At 40.5% G+C, this 17,380-nt stretch overlaps 1 protein-coding gene across 7 annotated transcripts in view; it reads left to right on the top strand.

Moving 5' to 3' along the window:
• The first annotated feature begins 2,607 nt into the window (after positions 1-2,607).
• The window catches only part of CLOCK (clock circadian regulator), a 64,151-nt gene continuing 49,378 nt past the window's right edge, over positions 2,608-17,380 (top strand). For 2 of the 7 annotated variants that reach the window (XM_074588096.1, XM_074588090.1), the window contains exons 1-3: positions 2,608-2,765; positions 13,788-13,889; positions 16,964-17,051. The gene's annotated coding sequence lies outside the window, so the exon portion shown is untranslated. Of the gene's footprint in view, positions 2,766-3,050; positions 3,173-13,787; positions 13,890-16,963; positions 17,052-17,380 lie in introns of those variants that run through there. The other 5 variants (XM_074588097.1, XM_074588092.1, XM_074588093.1 and 2 more) reach the window with 4 other exon arrangements.

The raw sequence follows: 17,380 nt of genomic DNA, 5'->3' as shown, positions 1-17,380 counted from the left end.
CACCTTTGTTAAATCCCCTGATTTTAGTATTCTGGAGTGATGCGAAATTTAGTTTCAAAAGAAGCTTCCTCAAGGAGATCCTGTTCTGAATATGCCAGTGAGGATCAAAAAGGAACATTCTGCGCAGAGGATTGTTCTATGGCTCTGAAGCATATCATGCACAAGATGGCGATGACAGTTCTGCAGGAAACATGGCTATAGTTAATGGAAGTAAACTGGAAATTTCTGCATTTCTGACCCAGTTTAGTCCCATCGTTCAGTAATTCTCAGAAGATTTCCTGCTTGTAATTTGGCAATGTCTGAAAATTATGTTGGCTCTCATGTAACCTTTGTGAGTGAAACAAAACTATCACTACACACCAGAGCAAACTCACGTTGACAGTAAGAGCCAGAAAAACAGTATTTCTAGGTGGAGAATAGTTTCACAAACCCACACCATTTCTAAGCTTTCTGTCCTGTTCCTGCAGGATCCTTTAAAATACTTTCAAAAGAGAAGCAGCATTAAAAAAATTACCTTAGTTAAAAAATTACCTTGGTTAGGCCACAACCTCGGTGGAAAAATGCAAATATGTGTGATTTCCACAGCTACATTGCCTGTTTTGATCTTGTCAAATACCAGAGAGTAATTTGCTACTGCGACACTGCAGTAGGTAGGGGTTATGCTCCCATCCATGCAAGGTGTGGAGTCAGACAGTACAGTATCTCTGCTTTCTTTTACTGAAGAATTACTAGTGGTTACTAAAGATCTCGCAGCAAATTTCATACATACAGCTTGATGCTATTTTTAGTCTCCTGATTTCTTGGCTATATTCTAGTTCTGGTAATTATGCATTTTTGTTGCAAAATATCCCTGCATTTTCTCCTGGATTTTCCATTCCTGCTATATCCTGTTATCTTTATTACATTTTATCACAGGAGTATTATTGTAATGATTAATTTTGTTTATATCACATTTTCCTCAATTGAAAGCTAGAAATAGAGTATTATGAATCAGCAAGTAACAAAAATAAGCGTTCTTACTAATGCTTTTTAAAATTCTTCCAGTGGAAAAACTGAGGTCATGGTTAGCTCTTTAGCAGCATTACTGCTAAAGAGGTTCCTGCCCCTAGAAAACCTTTGCAGAAGACTTTGGTCACAAGGTGAATCAAAATGGGAAAGTGATCTACCCAAAAAGTAAACCAGAAAGAAAAATCCATGAGATTGTGCAGCCAAGACAAATTCCTTATTTCATTCCAGACACAAACACTAATTAAGCTCCTATAGATACACATTTGTAATTATGTTTTTAGATATATTGCTGTTTAGGGGATCAACTGAAAAATAAACATCCTTGTAACTGAGAAAGAAAGCAGGGAGTATTTACATAGTATTAGCACTGAGCAACGTTTTATTTTGCAGGAACAGGTTTATGCTAACATAATCAATGCACATTTAAGCATATTCCAGTCCTGCAGGCGGCTGGAATCCATTATAGTTGTACATAAAGACCGTGCAGTATCAGTCAGTCATCTCCGATTAACCCTGACACCTGATGCTCTCTGTATTTATTAGCTGTGCTGTTTCACAACTTTCCCTACAGTCAATAGCACAGGCACATCTTACAGCTTTTATAAGTTTTACCAACACAAAAATGCCTAATTTTATTATGAGATAGCCCTGCAAAGCCCTGTGACAGCTGTGTCTTCCTGTGCCAAAATGATACATTTTCTGAAGAAATCTACACCTCCTGTGTGCTCTGCCTAACCAAATACTTCAGCCCTTACACTAAAACCCATACAGGGCACTTCAGTTTATCAAGTTCGCAGTTACTCTTTTACCTTACAGCCACATAAAAAAACCCAAACCAAACTGTAAGGGCTGGCAAACCAGAATAAGGGACTTAAACTGCTGCTTTTCAAGCTGGAAAGCGGGAAACGGACTTGCTGTGAGCCTTGCCACAGTTTGCTGCTCCAGAAATCCCCCAGACCCCAGCAGCCAATGTCAGCGCCGCACAGCGCAGACTGCACAAACCGTGCCATATTAGCACGGCATTTTAAAAGTTACAGGATTTCATCAAACGTAGGGATTTTAAACTCGGCTAGGGTCGTTTCTTATTTTTAACGCTAGGTAAGACTATTTTATAAAACCGGTATGAAGAACCTTGTACGAGAAAGACAAGCCCGTTCCCTGCCGCTCCATTAAGTCTGCACACACCGATAAAAGATACCGCCAGGCCGGGTCTCTTGTACCCCCAAATAACGCGTGGCGGCACCGTCGGCGCTCCAGGTCCCCCCATCTGCCAGCCCGGCTACCGTCAGCTCAGCGAGCGGCCGGGCCGCCCCCGCGGCCGCCATTTCCCCTCAGCGGCGCGGCGCGGGGTGAGGTGAGGCGAGGTGAGCCCAGGTCAGGGCGGCGCGGCGCCTCACTGCGCACGCGCGGCCCCCCTCCCCTCTCCCCCCCCTCCGCCGGGCGCGCAGGCGCAGACGGGCTGTCGGCCGGGCCCGCGCATGCGCGGCGGCGGCCCCGGGGCTGGAGCAGCGGCTGCTTGCAGTGCGCCCGGGCGCACGCGCGGTGGCGCGAGGCGCCGCGGCTGCTGGCGGTGGGGCTCGGCGGCGCAGGCGCTGTGGCGACGGAGGAGCGGGGAACGGGGGGGGGCCGAACTGGGGGGGGGGGACGATACTGCCGGGCCTGGCTGCTGGAGGAGAGAGCTCTGTGCCGGCGGGCTCGGGGCTGCGGCGCGGGGAGAGGCTGATCGCCGGGAGAGGTCGGGCGGTGTGCTGGGCCCGGTGAGGAGCTGTGGGGCGGGGTGGGAGGCTCTGGCGGGGCCCGGCTGAGGCGGCGGCGGGGGAAAGGCGGAGGGGAGACGTTAAAGTTTGACAGTGGCGGCAGGTCCCCCTCCGCCTCGGGGGCAGCGGCGGCGGTCGGGGAGGGAAGCGGCTGCCCTTGGTCAGGGCGCGGGCGGCGGCGGGGGCGGGGGGCGCTGGCGGGGCAGCCGCTAGGCCCGGTGACCCACTTTGCTCCTGTCACAACTCCCGGGCACGTTTGGAGCCCTGCCCGCCTGGCCCGGCGCCCGACCGGGCCGCTCCCGCCACCACCACCATCTCCTTATCCACCCCCAACCTTCCGCTGCCCGGGCTGCGCCGCCGGGGGGCTCCCCGGCATCCCCCGCCGAACCGAGCCCAGCCGCACCGCGGTGAGCCGGAGGAGGAAGGGGGGGGTGGTTGCACGGTGAGGGGTAGCCGGCCGTGGCTGGGCCTCCGGGCCCTCCCCGCGGCGGGACGGGGTGGCGGGGCCTGGGGCGGTGGGGGGTTGGAGGGGGCCCGGCGGCCGCGGGGCTGGAGCCGCGGGGCTTAGTACGGGCTGATTTGTTTCCCCTCTGTTAACTTTATTGGGGTGTTTACAATGTGTTCGTGCCCTCAAACGTGAGGGCTTCGCGATGGCCCACCCCCGGTCCCCTCCCGACTGGGGTGTATCCTTAAAAATCGGTGTGTCAGATACTCTGAGCCTGTGTGAAACGCGACCAGCGAGGGACTGCAAATCCCTGGTACCTCATTTTTGTGTTTCTCTTAAGGTAGATTTGGATTTGTGGTTGGCTTCGCTTTCAAATTCCTGGTGCTTTAGGCCTGGATATAAGTTCGAAATCTTATTATTTTTTTTTCATGATGAGGCATGCTTGTAAACTAATCAAACATATTTGCAGTGAGATTTTTATAAGACCGTTGTTTTCATGTACACGTTAAAAGTTGACCTACTAAGAGGCACAAGAAAAGTCAGGTATAGCTGTAACTGGGATATGAAGTGGCGTGTAGAGGCAGAATGGCTGATAATAGATCCTGATCCTCTAAATCCTTCAAGTAAGTATCTTTTTTTGATGACATAGTTTAACAAGCGGCGTTTTTGGTGGCGTTGTTGACTTAAACAGGCCTGTCTGTGCCTTGCTCCCAGCCCTCCACCTCGTTGCTGCCCCCCTCAGCACAACGGTTCCTGGAACTCTGGCCTGTAACTGGGTTGGGGAAATGATCCAGGTTAAAATTAACTACTTTTTTTTTTTTCCCCTTTTAATGTGGTTATATTTAACCTAGCGCATTTCTCTGGGTGACAGGTGTGCCAGAAGGCAAGAGGATTGTTTAAGCAAATACTCTAGTGGAAGAAGAACTTGAGAAAAATACACCTCAACTCTGGTAGTCCAGGCAAAGTTCAATATGAGTAGTTGCAGTTGTTTCACCCTGTTCAATCTTACAGGAATAAAATTGATTTTGTCTATGAATACCTGCAGGTGGCCAGTATTTGACTGTTATAATAGAGGAATTCTACTTGACAGGACTAGTAACTTTGTGATTATTTTTGTTAATAAACTGTTGATTTTCATACATATCCATTTCAGATACTTTCTCAAAAGTGTTAGAGATGCTGCTTTCATATTACCAAACATTACACGTTCGGGTTAGAGTTTTTGGTTGAATGTGGGCGCTAGCATTTTTAAGGTCTGAGAAATTTGCTGGCAAGGCAAGAGTTACCTCTTCTTAACAAACAGTCCAAACAGGGAAAAAAAAAAAAATCTCCCGGGTTGATATTTAATAGTTTAGGATGTCATTCAGCCATGTTTGGTTTTTATTTCTTCCGCTTCATGTTCTTACATAGGAAAGTTTTGTAGGTAACATACAGGTAAAATAAAAGGATGTGAGGAAAGCAGAGAGTGTCTTTATTAATGCTCAAAGGACCCCATAGACTCTCTGTTGTAGGTAACTTTACACTTTTTGTACTCAGCAATTTAAAAACTGCATGGTAATTACTTTAAATTTAATTTGTAGTGTTGGTTAATTATCTTGTTAGTATAGAATTTCAATGAAGTCATGAATCTTCATGGATGGATTGGTCTTGCCAAGGAAACTGCGGCTTTCAAGAGCTTTGAGCTTTTGCTATTTTTTTTTTGACCCTATTCTAAATTTGTGCAAAAAGTTGAAGATACAAATTAGTAGTAGAGTTACTGACCCCCATACTCCCCACATGTTCTTTATATGAAATGTTTTTATCAAATTGAAAAGTTGTGATTTTTTCTGTATATACTAAAAATAATAGATTTTTGTTGAAAATAGTTGTGAATCAAAAACGCAATTTTATTCTCTAGGTAATTTCATAATTTCAAAACAGCTCCTTTTTTAGCTATGCACCCCTTCAGGAGAGATCTATAATTTGCTGTCTAAAGCCTCTCTGCTTCAGCCTAGTTTTGTAGATTAATAATATGGATAGTTCTCCTCTCAGAATAGAAAATTAGTACTCTAATATAGTTTTTAGTACAAAACACTCCATATAATTAGGAAGAAGCAGAATTACAGCTAAGGTGCTTTCCTTTTCATCACATTGTAATGAGTTTGTTTTTCTTGAGGAAAAGACTTTGGTAGATATTTGAAGTAAAGAAAAGTGCATTTTAGTGTTTCAGCCTTTTTAAAGTACTCATTTCCAAATGAACCCTAGAAATTATCAAGGCTGGATGATAAAGCAGATCTAGAAATGTTTCCGAGGATAGAAGGTATTAATAGATAGTTGCATAGCAAAGACATCAGTAGTTGTTCCTGCTGGTCTTGCCTTCTCTTTATTCATTTTGCAGCATATTTTTAACCTTTCTATGTTAATTGAGATGGTTCACCCTGTAGAAAGCTCTACTGGCACCACTGAAGGGATGGCAGAACAACAGGAGAGAGTCGCCAGGCTGCTGGGAAAGCAGTAGCTCGTTTAAGGTGGCTTTGTCTCTGGAGGGGAAAAAAATGTCTGTCTGTGGTCTCAGATATGCAGCCAAACCATTCAATGGTCTCTCTCACCTTCTACTAGTACTGAGTTATTAGTAGTGGTATTGGTATTAGTATTTTGAATTTAGTGGTCTTTCAGAATAGAAAAAGGTGTAGGAAGCACGCCTTCAGTCAGGTTGCAGAGTCTGAAATGAAAAGTTCCAGTGTCTCATTGTAACTCTGGCACAAGCAAATTTGGCTGTATCTAATGGGAAGGTATCTCATTCAGTGTTGTGGGTGGTCCACCTGGGGGAAAAAGGTTACTATTGCAGTTAGTTATTTTGTTAACTGGGTTGATGGTGGTCTGTAATAATTTGAAACTGTTTGTTGGTTGTTTCCCTGCTCGTTTGTTGCAGGAGTGAAAGATGTGAAATGCAAAATCACGGAAGAGGAGGGAGACTCATGGTTAATGCAGCTGTGTGCTGCCCTGAAGGATTGAATTCTCAACCCTACTGCTGCCACAAAATTCCTTTGTAATGCAAAAGCCACTTTAATTTTGGCATACCTCATGCCTGAGTGTTTAATTTTATAGCCTTAATATTCTCTTGCCATACTTTTTATGTGTAATATAAATTCTTAATTATAGCTGCTTTCAGAATATATAATCATATATGTAAAAAGTTTCAGTGCTCTGCGGTTGTTATATATTTAATATTATGTGGAAGCAACAAGGCTTCTCAGATTCTTTCAGTAGTTTAGTGTTGCACGCTTTGGACTCTTTCCAACTGTTACATTTTGTCATTAAAATCACTAAATGTTCTGAGGAGCGTTGCTGAGTATATTACAAAATCATCATTAGTAGTATTAATATTTTATTAAATATAGATCCTTAAAAATTAGATATACCCATGAGATTCAAGACTGATAAAAACCTCTATTTAGAGAGTGAATCTTATGAAGCTTAGTAGATAGTATGGGCATTTCTCATCTTCATGATAGAAATGTAGCCAAATTAGGCATAAATGTACCTACTTAAATGCTTCATCCTTATAACTGAATTTAATAATCTTAGTATGTGAGAAAGCTTCAGTGTTGAAGCTAATATTACTTTACCTATAATGACAGCCTGGTACCACAAGATAAACGGCACTAGAATACTATGCTTATGTTAAAATAGAAGAAAACAGTTCCTGGAGTAAGACAGATCCATTTAAAGTGGATTTAAAAACTAAATATATGTGGCCTTGCTCCTCTGTAGAGGTCCTTTTAGAGTTCCATTAAAAAGGATATTTACAGGTATGCCTGAAAAGGTTTTTGATGTATGTTACTTTGGTATATGGCCAGATCCATAAAATAATATACAGGAATCAAAACTGTGATTTAGATGGATTTTGGGTGTCTAGCCCAAATAAAATTGTAGCCATGTGTTGGCTAAACTTTACAGGTCTCTAAGTTTTCACTAGTAAAGTCTTCCAAACACCTTGAAGTTTTGTTCTCGCTCAGATCATCCATAATCTTGTCACAACTGAGCATCTTGGCATCTAAATCTGTTTACTATTCATAAATTAGGCAATCTGTAAATTAGGCATTCACTTGTCCAAAGGCATGTTCAAACCACACCTCAGGCACACCTACGGGATTGGACTCAGACCAAAACCCTGTGGTGACTCTCTCTTTTGTTCAGAAACACAAAGAGGGGGAGGAGGAAGAGGTTTTGTTGATGTCTCTTTAATCAACAAACAAACAACAAACCAACAAAACTCCAAACCCTAAAAATCCACTTTTGCTTGTGTATAAGATGACTAAAGTCTAATTGGGCCAAAGAGAGATACTAGGCCACTTGTTTTGTTGGAGAAAAAGGAGGGGAGAACTTGTGTTCTGGCCTGTGATCCAAAGCCTATTTTGTATTTGCTTCCATTTAAAATTTTAATGCCATTAGGAACTGGTAACCAGGACTCGTCTCTCTTAATTTGGGTGCCCCTCTCTCTAGAGAGGCGTTGCACACTGCTGGTTCTGTTTTGTCCAGCAAAGCTTTCCTTTTTATTTTTTCTTCCATGTTGTGAAGATTGCTGCCACAATGAGAAGTTGCGAGTTGATCCACCTGCTGAGAGATTACGGTTTGAACCCTTTCTGACAGAGATTGGCTTTCAGACTTTTCTGTTCCAGGTTACTGTGCTGTAACCCATGCTACTGGACAAAATGAGAGGGCATCTTTTTCCACCTGCTGGCATGTTCAAAGAATATATTACTCCTGTTTTGATGGGAGCACCTTTTGCTGAGGTGCTGGAGGGGGTTCAGAGAAGGGTAACAAAGCTGCTGAGGGGTCTGGAGCATAAGTCTTATGAGGAGCAGCTGAGGGACCTGGGGTTGTTCAGCCTGGAGAAAAGGAGGCTGAGGGGAGACCTTCTCGCTCTCTGCAACTACCTGAAAGGAGGGTGTAGCCAGGTGAGGGTTGGACAGGTGATAGGACAAGAGGAAACAGCTTCAAGTTGCGCCAGGGAAGGTTTAGATTGGATATTAGGAAAAATTTCTACACCGAAAGGGTTATTAAGCATCGGAACAGGCTGCCCAGGGAAGTGGTTGAGGCACCATCCCTGGAGGTATTTAAAAGACGGGTAGACATAGTGCTTAGAGATATGGCTTAGTGATGGTTTTTGTCAGAGTTGGATTGACGGTTGGACTCGATGATCTGAAAGGTTCCTTCCAACCTAGGCGATTCTATGATTCTATTCTATGAAAAGCTTAGCTATGCTTGTCAAGGACAGGGACCAGGATTGTGAGTACTAACCTTACCTGTGCCCTAGGCCTTCAGAAACAGGTGAAGGTGAAGGCATAATATTGTGTTCACTGGTTACCTTTATGGTTTGCATCCCTACTAACTTTTTCAAAAGTCTTGCTGAGTGATGCAACTCTCCTTGGTTTTGGTACTTCAGAATTGTGGATCCTGTTGTATGAAATCCCCTTTTTGTGCCCTGCTAATAATCTCTTTTAGTGAAGGCTATAGTTTAGGGTAGTGTTGCCTATTACAGACAGAGCAGGCAGCACAGCTTAATTGCTAACTCATCACATGGTAGTGGTGTTGCTTTGGGACACAGAGAAGAGGCAGAGTATCTGGGAATGGGCTGATCATCCAGCATGATACCTGAATTTTAAGTACTTTATAGTAGGTTTTAGTATCGCTAACAACATCATCTACAAGAGTTTTTAGCTTGTAGCTCCACAAGTTTGTGAGTATATCTCAATTGCTTGAAGAAGGATGATCTCAGATTCTGTAAATGTCTCGTTATCTGCTGAACTGGTAGGGTATCCAGAAAGTTCCAGGACATTTTTAAACACCATCAAGGCAAGTGTTTGTGACCGTAGAGGAGGCAGACCTGTAACAAGTGGCTGTTGTAGGAAGAATTTCCTAACGTGCATTAGAAATCTTGAGGAAATACGTATTTTCACATACTAAATTATGATCTTAGAGAATGAGAGTATGAGATACTAAGGTGCCTAATAAAAAAAGGATACTTCAAAATAAACTGTATTAATATAGCTAATGTCATATTTCCAATTCTGAGAATGTGCTGCTGTTGTAAATAAAACATAAGTGACTATTTTTACATTTGACTAAAGTTCTTAATGTCATAGTAAATATTAGTTTCTGGGATTTAGGAGCATTTGATGTGTGTGTTTATCTGTTTCATTGCATAGTTAGTGTAATGTGAGAGGCTGGTTTTGCCTTTTTGGTTGTGGCTCTTACTGACGTGCACCCTGACAGAGCAATATTCTGTCAGTTTGGTGGTGGCTGCTGGCGAGTAGGTGGTTGTGAATTCAGAGAGGGTAGACTCCTGCTGGTGTGGTAAGGTAGTGGTTTGTTATTTTTCAGATGGATCTTGTCAGAGAAATTCCAAAGCTTTGGATCTTCTGAGTTTTCATCAATCATCCAAAAGCTTCAAGATATATTAGGGAAAAAGTGTTTGTTACGTGGAGTGACTTTCCCAGTCCTTAGTCCGCTAAAGGTATAGTTTGAAACCTAAGTGTGAAGTTATGAAAAGCCAAAGAAATCAGGATACATTTTGCCAAAATCTGCTTACTTCCCTTGTCTCAGTAAACAACCAAGAAATTTTCTCCATTAAAAGCTGTAGGGAGTTGCCTCTTTTTTAAGCCCAATTTCCTAAGGAAATGTGATTTATGTTTTTTCCTGGTTTTCACTCATTCTTTCCTTACATATTCACCACTAGCTTTTGAAATCGTTGACCAATTGCAACCATGTTTGTAGGAGAGAGAGAAATCTCAAAGCCCATGATGTTCCTACAGGTTTTGGGAAAACAGGCAAACTGGGTAGAGAGGAACACACGTCGCTGCCCTCTCTTGAGACAGAGATAATGCAATGCGGGTTTGGCTCTGACCTGCTTTTTTTCAGCAAGCGCTGGCTCTGCATTGGATAGAGGAACCGGAGAGGGTTGTATGTTCCAGCGGGGCTTGAGGAGAACATGGGGCTGTTTTGGAAGGGGATGGGGACTGAGGATCTGGTGGTGTGTCAGAGGGGCGATGGCAGGGGAAGCTGGCTCCTCGTGCTGGGGGAGAGGAGAGCTATCAGAACGGTGCTTTACTGCCCACTGAAAAACTTGCTTAATGTTAAGCTGATAAAAGGTATTTTGACCATCAGCCACGGAATTATTGTCCTGATCAGAATTAGATGGTACTATATTTCACTGACTGCAGGGTTTGGTTTAGTATGTAAAATAAATCCTTCTGAAATAAACAGAATAGCTTTAAGGTGTGATTAAATTCATATTTTCCCATTGTTTCAGGGGCAAAAAATGGTTTTGGTGTATTTCTTTGAAAAGACCAGAACTTAGACTTCGCTTTCAGTAGTAAAAAGGAAAAGAAAGTGTAACTTGACCTTAAGGAATAGGACTTTTCCATCTAAAGGCCGTAAGGAATAAGTGCTTTTAATAGTAGAGAGATAAAACTGATAGGGTGCCGTCTAAAGATGTCTGTTTGTACCAGTTACTGTATGGAATATGTCCATTAATAGCCAAAGACTAATATTTTTCTCTCAGCATAGGAAAAAAAGGTAGTACCTCCCAAATAGGGTTTCCCGTAAACCCACTCCGCTGTCTTGTAACATGGAGTTATTGAGAAGCAGAAGGAGCTGGACTTCTGTCTAGAATGACATTTCTGGTTCTTTCCTATCTTGCCTATGTTCGCGTTACCTATTAACCATGATAAACAGCAGACTGAAATTTACCTCATTATTTTCAACCTATAAGATTTTATCAAGTCTCAGTGGAGAATTTTAGTCTGTCCTACTCATAGGCTTAGAGAAACTTCTGATAGACTTAGTGAGAGTGAAGAAAATTCTATTAGCTTGCTACTTTCATTTCCTAGAGAATTTGCTGCTCAATTCACAAATTTTAATTCATTAATTTCAAGTATTAAAATGCGTCAGTTTTAAAATATCTTAGTGGACTGCACAATAGTTAGGTGACTTTGATTTGTGCTTATTTGCAAGTAGTTTTCATAGTAACAACAAATATTCTAAAGGAAACAGGATTTTCCTCTGACTGTGATTAGAAAAGCAAGTAGCAGCATGAATCACGGCTTCCAAGAACTGTCGGAATAGGAATGCAGGTTGTGTGTGCCCCCCACTCACACACTTTTCTTGCTGTCAAATTTTAATGTAGTAATGTGATTTAATAAATTTTTTCTTGCCATCCACGGCAGCAACATTCATTATATATAATCAAGCTACTACTAGCAGTTGCGTGGTTGAGGATGAAACTAATGTAGTAGTTCCAATGATAACTCTCTAACATCTCAGCAGTTTTGCTTAAAATATGTTTTCTGAAAAAAATTTTTTTTTTTTGTTAAAATACTGTACTTCAGGGTTTGGTTTTTTTCAAACTGTTGTTTTTTGTTTTTTTTTTCCAGCTCAGAAGCATTAGCTAAACATTTTGTGCTGCACTAAAGCTTTGCATGATGTTTCATAGATAGTAAGATACAGTTCCAGCCTTGGAGAGCTTGTGATCTTAATTGCACTGACATAGAAAATGAAGAGAATGACCTCAGAAATGGGGACAAGGATTCAAATGAATAAGTGAGTCATAGTGAGTGAATTAAACAAGTTGTTGTTTCTAAGAACAGAATAAGGTACATCAGCAAGGAGGAACATGAGAATACAGAAGCAAAAGACAGCATAAAGCAAGTCCAAATATTATAGGGATTTGAAGGAAAAGAGGGAAAATCTGTGTTTTTTGCAGGATCTGGAAAGCATAATAAAATCAGAAGAGCAGTCTGAATCAAGATGAGAAGTAACTAGATGTTAGGAAATGGGGCAGGAAAAAGATATTTAAAAACTTATAAATTATGTTGATGGATTTGGATTTTATTGGGGGGAAAAAAAAAAAGATGAGAAAGGAAAAGGATTTGAGCATGTGCTGGTTTGATGGGTTTGGCAGGAAAGTCAGGACGCAAATTCTAGTACTTAGATTTTTTTTTTTTAACCCCTTCAGAAATTTAGCTGTCAATTTAACTCGCTGTTAAAGTGAGTAGGAAAACAACAGGCAACTGTGCCTGAAAATTCAATGTCAGGTGTTTGTGTTGCTCTGTCACTATCTCCTATTACACCCAGTTTCTGTATAAGCTGAGGAATTTTTATGAGTTTCGGCGCAATTGAGGTGAGGCTATACAAGCTTCTAACATCAAAGGTAATTGAGGCACTACCACTTATGAAGTCAAACGGATCGCAAACTTTTTTTCATTAAAATAACTGAAACTGCTTTTCAAAATTATTTTAGTTAAACTGGTATGATAAAATTTACGGTTGATTTATATTGAATTATGTTAGTCTTTGTATTGCTGGCGTAAGAAATGAAAAATAACCTCTCATAAACTTCTGTATATGTTGTTTTTTAAAATGGCACTTAGGCACTTTTCCTGCACCGTAGGGTACAGTTTGGCATTTCTTATTATACTGGTATTTGATTAGAAACGTTGATTTCTAACAGAATATTTCATTTTACTGCATAGAAAAGTAGAGAAGTAAATGATAATGGCCTGCCTTGCTTATCCCATTAGACTGGACCAGTAGACCTTCTTCAAATATTGGCATTCTTCCTCCCTAGCTGCTTCTTTCTATGTTGTATGTACTGGGGACAAGGTGGTAAAGAACAGGGCGTTTGATGTTCCTTTTTTTTTTGTGTGTGTCAAAGGAAATCTGCCTATCCTTGCATACGATGGAAGGAAATAGATTTATGTATACCTTAAAGGATGTGCCCTGCCACGTGGGAGTGCTGAGTATAAAGCATCAATAGCAATAACTAGCAGTAGTTTTGTCAGCGGTAAGATTTTATTACCAAATTGGTGCCTGCGTATTTAAAACACAGCACTGTATGTAGGAATGTGGAACTTATGATCTGTAGTAGATGGGGAGGTATTTCTTTGTGGAATAAGTAGAGTGTTTGTGAATAGAAATACCTATTGTATAGTTAGCTTTTGCTCAGTACAGCTTAGTGAAATTAGTTTTCATTAGTGAGGAGAAGATGTTTGAGTTTTTCTTACACTGTTGTGTGCCATGTTCTCGGAGAGTTTTAAACTGTGTTCTGAGGTGGATCTCATCTCCTGTTTGAACCATCATATACACACACACAGAGTTAAGATTGTACTGATGTATTGTCTTTCCAGAAATTTGCCTGGTGTATTGTTGGTGTTCTGCAAGGTCACAATACACCCCAAAGCAATTGTAATATAATAATTGTAATATTAATGTTTTGTAGGCAATGTCAGAACCGTAACTTTAGTGTTACCATTAGGCTGTTGCATTTGTCTCGCGGATCTGGATTTCGGGCAGTGCCAAAGCTACGTAAAAGGTGGTACGCAATTTTGAAGTTCTCCTTCATGTGTATTTACTTCATTATGGTGGATAGAGGAATTGGAAAGTGAAGCTGTGGACAGTTTAGGGATGGAAATAAAGTGACTGAAATGGCAGGAGAGAAAGCAAAGAGCAGGAACCAAGGGCTCAGGTCTAAAAGTTGTTTTGCATGGATTCACCTTTATAGAACTGTGGGGTTTTTTGTTGTTGTTGTTTTTCAGAAGACTGTGCCAAAGAAGACTTTTGCTCAGATGACATCACATTTGGACTACTAATGCTACCCACCCACTCTACAAGGCACAATGCATTTCTAGATAATTTAAGTAAGTATGTAGATTTTTATTGCTACTAGAACAGTAATGCTTTAAACGAAGCATCTCTTTTTCAACCTCAGGCAAGGTAGACATTACACTTCAGTTTGAGATTGAAATTAATGTTGTGTGGGGGCAAGAATAAACTTCTAATGAGCTTTTAATAAGCTTTCATCCTGTACTGGAACACAGAATGAAACAATTGAACTAACTGTACCTGAGCTGCCTTGGAAGCTAGAAGGAAAAAAAACCCAAGACCTCACGATGGCACTGCCCCCAGCAGTGCAGTGTGCTGATGTGGCCCGGTGGTTTCTGGAGACTGAATTAATCTCTCTCCCAGGGATGTGTTGCAGTGAATGGGCATATCTATCGCTGTGCTCGCAGCTTTTTTGGGTGTTGGTGGTTGCTTTTTTTTTTTTTTTCCAGATGCTCTTGTTAAAGTGGAGATGAGCTTAATACCCTATTAATGTAAGAATATATAGAAAGCAAAATAATGTATCTTAACGGGTTCAAGTAGCAATATCTCTGTTCACATGTCATCTTATTTCTGAAAGGGTGGCATCTCCCCGCTTCCTTGATTGGGCACTATGTACTGTCCAGCTGAAGATGGGCCAGGGAAACGCAGATTTTCATCTTTGCAAGATTTGTCTTATCTTGCAGTAAGGTTACTAATTGCTTTGTACATCCATGGTCACACAAAGGGAAATGCACGACAGACAGGGCGGTTTGTCTTAGGAGTGACAAAAGGGTTTGGATTCAATGTATCATGAGGGTCATGGCCATGGCCCCCTCTCGCCTTCGTGTAGGTGTTCATATGTTTTCTCTTTGTAAGTAGATATTATTGTTAAACTTTTACAGATGTTCCGTTGTTTTTTTGACTGGGTTCAAGAAACTGATGTATTTGGATAGATCAGACGCTGTGCCATTGCTGAAACTGGATGATTTTTGTCTTGCTGGCAGAAACCCTTCCTATATTCCTAATGACTTCTCGTGCATTGGAGATGTTTGGTCGTGCGTGAAGGAAAGTGAATGGAGTTACATGTAGAAGTGCTTGTAGTTAATGATGCTTGACGCTTTCTATTCTAAGACCCTGCTTTTAGTTGATTATAATTTAGCAAGACTTAAATCATTGAGCAGTAAGTCAGCCTGTGTCTGAGAATGGGATGAGGGGAAGGAATGTACTGTTTTCTTGATTCAAAATGCAACGAAAATCTTGCCACTGGAAAGATAAAGCACCTCCATATGTTAGAGCAAGCACTCGAGGTTTTAGGAGAAAACTTAAACTGTTATGCTGCAGTATCAGGCGCTCTTTTTTTGCCTTTTTTTTGGTTGTTTTTGGTTTTGTGCCATCCCAAACTCTTGCATTAGGTGGCATGATACATTCTGAAAATATGGTTTGTACCAGTTCAGTGATTTACGTAAATCCATTTCATCTGTCCAACTCAGATGAGGTAGATATATTCCAAATCCTTTTAGTCATAACCGGACAGAGCTACTGAGCATGTTCGAGCTGGGCTGTGAGAAGTAAACAGGCCTAATCTCCTCTACTCCATTGTAATGTCAAGTACAAACACTGAATAAGGAGGCTTTCTTCTGCACTCCTTGTACTTTTCCTTAACAACATCCTCCGTCTACTCTTGATTCTGTCTGTCAAGTGCTGCTTCAGTAGTAATTTCCATAACTGTTGTGCATTTTTGATTCAACTTTTCTACATTCTTTGATTTTTATTTTTTTTCTTCTTCATTGCTGTTCTTGTGTTCAGAACAGCCTATAATAAAATAGATTGATTTGAACAATGCATACTGTGTGTGGTTAAAATTATGAAAAACTTCGTTTTGAGCATCCTGAAAACTTAGGCATGCTGTGCACCTTTGGTGTTGCTTTTCAAGTAACCTTTTTAGACCACGAAGTCTTACTTTGCTTTATTAACAATTTTTGTTTTCCAGGGTGTACTTCAGTTTCTTTCCTGCTTGTCTCTCCATGGGCTGTTTTCCTCCACATTTATGTTTTCATTAGTCCTTTTACTTGTCTTTCTTCCTCAGAGCTTTTTTTTTTTTCTAACTTGTGCTGAAAATCCTCATTTTAAAACTGTTAAGTTACAGAACTTTTGTATTTACTTATAAAAAATGGCTTTTATACGTTTTTCTTAATGTTTTTCATAGAAGTGTGAAAAGCAAATCACTAAATATAGAGAAAATACTTTTGGCACTGATTTGTAGAAATAGAAGAAAGATTCGAAAGCTGTTATGCTCTTTCTCACTGACTTGTGGGGCGCTGTGAGTGCTTGCAGTAGTGCCTCTGTGCTTCTCTGGAAATGTGCCCACATCACTACTTATGTAAAAACACGTTTACTTAGGAGAACAGTGAAATCAAACCGGTCTTACTCCGATTTGTTCTTATACACCTGCTGTAAAAGGGCAATGAATAAGGAGTAGCAGCAGCACAATCAGAGCCCATCCACAAGGAATGGGAAATGTAGTATCGTAGGGTGGTTCGTTATCTTGGTCAAAATTATTGGGGCTGCTCTGTCTGCCACAGTGAAGAAAAATTGTGACTCATTAAATCAAAATTTGTTTAATAGTGTATAAAGAACTAATGATCTGAAGATGGTCTCTTGGTTCCTAACTGAGATTTAAGGGGAAAAAAGAGATTGTTTCTGATTTTTCTGTTATTAAAACCAGAATTTTTTAATGGTTATATTATAATATACATAATATATTATCTGAATATAATACTTACATTAGAATTCTGTAATTGTTTAACAGGCTTTTAAAAAAATCAATGGAATAAGTTGTTTTTAATGTTGATGAAAACTGCTGCCAACTAATTTTTGTTATTAAAACCAGAATTAGCAGAATTAAAACCATTAAAACTCTCGGTGTTTTGCATTGAAGCCCAGGTCCACACAAAAGGAAGGTTCTGGAATTAAAAGGATTGTCATTATACTTAAAATTTTCAAATTATGTACATGTGAAAGTTTGTATAGTACTGTATAGTGTTGTTCTGTGGTTTGTTTTTTTTTTGAAAATTTTTTTCTTTAGGAATTGCTTTAAAGAGATCTAATTTTCTTTTCATCTAAATTTTAGCAAATGCAGAGTGAAGCCCGTTCTTTCATTTGCAAAAACCTTCTGGAAGATTACTTGGATGTTGTATATTGAATGTCAGTGAAACTAGGTGAGTGTCTGAATATTTTGATTATTCTAGGCAACTAATGAGTTAATCGTGTGTGACAAAGTCCTGTTTATAACTTCCAATGCTAAGAGAAAGTCTGGCATTTAACCTAAAATGTAGAAGATTCAATTATTATATAAACAAATGACATAGCTCAGAAAGAAATTTAAAAAAAAAAAAAGGGCAAAGATTAAGCAATATATTCCTGGCTTTACTCCTAAGGTAAAAAGCTGTATGTATGCCAAATATATTTTTATCTAGTGTTTCTGTAATGAAGTTCTTCTGTAACGTAACTTGCTTGATTAGTTTCTCTCTGCATTTCTGTCATGGTG

This window comes from Larus michahellis, chromosome 5 (genome assembly GCF_964199755.1).
Source record: "Larus michahellis chromosome 5, bLarMic1.1, whole genome shotgun sequence".
In the NCBI taxonomy this organism is placed as follows: Eukaryota; Metazoa; Chordata; class Aves; order Charadriiformes; family Laridae; genus Larus; species Larus michahellis.
The sequence above is the reverse complement of the archived record's forward strand: the minus strand, read 5'-3'. Positions and strand labels throughout refer to the sequence as shown.